Raw genomic sequence first — 5,604 nt, 5'->3', positions numbered from 1 at the left:
GCCGCCCGCTGGATTTGTCGCCGGAGGTAGACCTCGCCACCGCCGGTTTTTCTCAAAAAAAAAAACGTTCGGCTTTCTGACGGTTTTGCTCGTTTTTTTGTTTCGGTTTTTTTTAAATAGATCGGTTCTCCGGTTTATTTAAATAGTGAGTGTTCGTCCATTCGTTCTTTTAACGAACGTTTGTCATTTTTCCTTTTTCTCGGATTAAATCCACGATTTTTCTGATCGCGATTTCTGATCCGATTTTCGTTTTAGTATAACTTTTCGCTTGTTTAACGGAATCAGGCGATTCAAGCACCTGGAGTTTCATCTCGAAACCCTCTTTCCGATTAACCAACTCAAACAAGTTTTTCCCACTGTAAAAATTGCCTTAGATCCAGAATAGTAAACGAAGCCTGTTTCTTTTGCCGTTTGTCTTTCGTTCCTTCGTTCGTTTTGATTCTTTTTGCCAACCGGAGTTCTTAAGTTGAACCTTCTGGTTAGATCTCTTATTCGAGTTTTACCTGTGCATTAGATGAATACTTATTGTGTGCTTGTTTGTTTGCGATAGAGTACCCGGAGTGCGCCGCTTGTTACTTCGAATCGCTAGGTTTCCCGGATCATCAGCAAGGCAAGTAACACTTTGATCATACCTCCTACTACCCAGTTTTATTGCATTAGATCAATCCTTACACATTGCATGATTAGGATCTAATTAAATTGTGGGTTTGGGAAGTAGTTGAGGTAGTACCTATTACCTGTTTAATTATCAAACCTTTGGGAGTTACTTCTACGTTGCTTATTGCCATGCTATGCTAGTAGACGTGGAATGGGTGAGTGTATCCATGACAGATGTGAGATTGTTAATTAGTGGTTTATTTAAGGTGGCAACTTAAACACACATCTGGGTGGATTGAGGTACCTGGGTATTCCAGGATTGCCTGTTTTTCTTTGTGGACCGCCACCCAGGCTCAAAGGGATCATGAGATTATTCATGCTAGAAACTTCCGTGTGCAGTCACAAGCTATTATGGGCTCTAGCATAGTTGACTAAGTCATGCGAACTCTTACAGTGGTAGACTAGCAGATGTAGGGGATGTAGGTGGTATGGTCTACCCATCGTAAGGTGCTAGTGATTCTAAAAGACTATGTCTCGGTCATCCGTTTCTCAAACACCGTGTAGTGCGAGAAACCAAACGGAGGCGATCGAGTCTTGTGGGGAAAAGTGTGCAAACCTCTGCAGAGTGTATAAACTAATCATGGTTAGCCGAGTCCCCGCTTATGGACATCTTGAGTATCTAGTACCTGGATTATCATGTGAGTCTCAACATGTTACTCAAAAATTAATTTTGTTGGGTTTTGTTTAATGATGATGCTTAATTGGGATTGAGAATGCTGTCAACCATTCTCAATGTTTAACAACCACCATGATAGTTAAATAAATTTATTCCTTTGCAGTAGGGAAAAATTGGCTTTACGCAAAACTGTAACCATAGAGATTTCCACCAGCCAAATATGCATATAGAATAGTTGTTTCATTCCATTACTCTCTATGTATTACTTTGCCAGCATATTCCATGTGCTGACCCGTGTCGGGCTGCAACGTTAATGTTGCAGACTTTTCAGACGACGATTAAGGAGTTTTAGGTCGTGGTTCTATACTCAGTGATGCCATTGGAGTTGATGGACTCACTTATCTTCCAAGCCTTCCGCTGTTATCGCTATTAGATGGCCTTAAGCCATATTTATTGTAACAAGTTCTCTTTTGAGACCCTCGATGTAATAAGTGTGTGATTGCTACTCTGATATAAACCCTTCACGTACTGTGTGGTGTCAGCATTACGGATCCAGGGATGACACCGGAGCACAGAGATTGGACTGTTTGAGGTCTGGTCGCTACAATACCCAATATGACAGATGCAAATATTACCCAATTGTTTCTACGTGGTTGCATACGGGTCATCCAAAACAACCGTTTGCGTTGAAGGGATGCACAAATCCTGCACTCGGAATTTTCCATTGACTTAAGGGGGAAGACCATAGCTCTCACTTTGCATACGGGTGTTCTGTCTAAAACGCTTGCGATCAAGAGCTGCACAAATCCTTCTCGGCATATTTTCCCTTGGCTTCCTAGGGAAGCTGTCAATTTGCATACGGGTGTTCTAACTAAAACATTTGCGATGAGTGTTTTATATTTAAAACCCATTGATGTTTTTTTTTCAAAAGAAATTCGTTTGATAAGTTTGTACATTAAGAGAGAAAAACGTAAGTTTGTTCAAACCATATCTTTCATTCAGTCACACTGTGAATTTATATTCATATGATCGAGAATTTGAGATACAGTATTAAACCCCAAAAAAACTATTTCCGACGGCGGTGGAGGCGGCGTGCCGCGCCGTCATTGTCGTTGTCACCCTCCGGGACGCCGTTGTTGAAGTCTTCAAAGCAGCACAAAATGTTCTTCACTTGTAAGTCAAACATCATGTCATCGCGCGATCGACGGGCGGGGCACAGGAGGACGGCAACCGGCGCCGCTCAGAGGTACCGGTCGACGGTAACATCCCATGTCACTGAGGGGGTGCGCACATGGGCACCGGTGCGGCCAGTGCGGCCAAACGCACGGGGACCAGAGCCGCGATGGGTGGAGGGGCATGCACGGGCAGGAGCACGGCTGCGGTGGGTCCAGCCAAACGCACGGGGGCCGGCGCCACGATGGGTGGAGGGTGATACGTCTCCAACGTATCTATCATTTTTGATTGTTCCATGCTATTATATTATCATCCTTGGATGTTTTATATGCATTTATATGCTATTTTGTATGATTTTTTGGGACTAACCAATTAACCTAGAACCCAATGCCAGTTTTTGTTTTCCCCTAGTTTTAGAGTATCGCAGAAAAGGAAAATCAAACGGAGTCCAATTGACCTGAAACTTCACGGAACTTATTTTTGGAACGGAAGCAATCTAGAAGACTTGGAGTGTACGTAAGGGAAGAAACAAGGAAGGCACGAGGCAAGGGGCGCACCTACCCCCATGGGCGCGCCCTCCACCCTCGTGGCTCCCCTGATGTATTTCTTCCGCCTATATATATCCATATACCCTAAAACTATCGTGGAGCACAATAGATCGGGAGTTCCGCCGCCAGAAGCCTCCGTAGCCACCAAAAACCAATCTAGACCCGTTCCGGCACCCTGCCGGAGGGGGAATCCCTCTCCAGTGGCCATCTTCATCATCTTGGCGCTCTCCATGACGAGGAGGGCGTAGTTCTCCCTCGGGGCTGAGGGTATGTGCCAGTAGCTATGTGTTTGATCTCTCTCTCTCTCTCTCTCGTGTTCTTGATGTGGTACGATCTTGATGTATCGCGAGCTTTGCTATTATAGTTAGATCTTATGATGTTTCTCCCCCTCTACTCTCTTATCGGATTGAGTCTTTAAGGATTTGAGAACACTTGATGTATGTTTTGCGTGGGATACCTGTGGTGACAATGGGGTATTCTATGATCCGCTTGATGTATGTTTTGGTGATCAACTTGCTGGTTCCGTGACCTTGGGAATCTATGCATAGGGGTTGGCACACGTTTTCGTCTTAACTCTTCGGTAGAAACTTTGGGGCACTCTTTGAGGTTCTATGTGTTGGTTGAATAGATGAATCTAAAATTGTGTGATGCATATCGTATAATCATACCCACGGATACTTGAGGTGACATTGGAGTATCTAGGTGACATTAGGGTTTTGGTTGATTTGTGTCTTAAGGTGTTATTCTAGTACAAACTCTAGGGCTGTTTGTGACACTTATAGGAATAGCCCAACGGATTGATTGGAAAGAATAACTTTGAGGTGGTTTCGTACCCTACCATAATATCTTCGTTTGTTCTCCACTATTTGTGACTTTGGAGTGACTCTTTGTTGCATGTTGAGGGATAGTTATATGATCCAATTATGCTATTATTGTTGAGGGAACTTGCACTAGTGAAAGTATGAACCCTAGGCCTTATTTCAACGCATTGCAATACCGTTTGTGCTCACTTTCATCATTACTTACCTTGTTGTTTTTATAATTTCAGATTACAAAAACCTTTATCTACTATCCATATTGCACTTGAATCACCATCTCTTCGCCGAACTAGTGTACCTATACAATCTACCATTGTATTGGGTGTGTTGGGGACACAAGAGACTCTTTGTATTTGGTTGCAGGGTTGCTTGAGAGAGACCATCTTCATCCTATGCTTCCTACCGATTGATAAACCTTAGGTCATCCACTTGAGGGAAATTTGCTACTATCCTACAAACCTCAGCACTTGGAGGCCTAACAACGTCTACAAAAAGAAGGTTGTGTACTAGACATCAAGCTCTTTTCTGGCGCCGTTGCCGGGGAGGTTAGCGCTTGAAGGTATATCTTCAGATCTTCCAATCGAATCTTTTTGTTTCTTGTTTTATCACTAGTTTAGTTTATAAAAGAAAACTACACAAAAAATATGGAATTGAGTTTGCCTCATACGCTTCATCTTTTTAATATCTTTCGTGAGTATGATGGAAAGGAATATTGTGCCAAAATGTTAGAACAAGAATGCATTAAAATGTTTGGCACTAAATCATTGAATGATGAGCATGATTGCAATGTTGTTAGTATGAACTCCTTGAATACCCATAGTACTAATGATGATTGCACTAGTTATGATTAAAATGTCTCCTATAAACATGTCAATTTTTGTGCAGTGCATTGGGTTTGCATGTACACACCAAATAGGGAATATAGATATTGCAAGAGTCATAAGCATTTAGAAACTAAATGGCTGCAAGAAAGGCTAGATGTTTGTGCTGAAAATTTAAATTTTCTTGGCCGTACTTGTGAACTTTGCAATGAACGTGGTCATTTAACCATCCGATGCAAATTGTTTCATGATCTAATCGTTTCCAAGAATTGTGATGACTTGATTTCTCTTGCACATCATAATGAACTTAGTTTGATTATGGGTTACGAAGAAATGAAACATATAACTAACGATCTTCCAGTATTTGCCCGTGATAAACTTCTTGGCTTTGATCTAGAGGAAATTTATATTTATTGTGCGGTGAATTGTATTGAAAATCCTTATATTGCCAACTACATAAAGAAAAGAAAACAGATAGAAGATGAAGAGAATACTAATGAAAGGGAAGAGACTTCCCAATACCCTCCTATTATTTCTTATGATGAATCAGGTAACGAGGAGGAGCCTTCTATTCAACCAATCTCATTAATAAGGAGCTCCAAAAAGAGGATTGAACCCACACATTATGTGGTGAAGAATAAGAAAAGAAAAAGGAAGAGAGGTAAAAAGATATTTCTCCCAAATAATGCTGCTCCTATTACTTTTGTGCCTCATGAAAATATAATTATGGAAGATGATGCACTTGATGATGATCTCGGTATGCCTATTGCTTGTTGTGATGATTATGGTTGGGAAGATAATGATACTTCTTATGATCTTGAAAATCTTTTTGGCACTTGCTTGGAAGAATATGATAATTGCTATACTATTGGTGCTATCCATACTATTAGTGATGAGGGTGATTATGCTTATGATATGAAAAGGCCCAAGCTTGGGGATGCTATGTTTGATGAAGATGATGTTTTTGAGAA

The sequence above is a fragment of the Triticum dicoccoides genome, chromosome 1A (assembly GCF_002162155.2).
Source record: "Triticum dicoccoides isolate Atlit2015 ecotype Zavitan chromosome 1A, WEW_v2.0, whole genome shotgun sequence".
NCBI lineage: Eukaryota > Viridiplantae > Streptophyta > Magnoliopsida > Poales > Poaceae > Triticum > Triticum dicoccoides.
Note: the sequence above shows the minus strand (reverse complement) of the source record.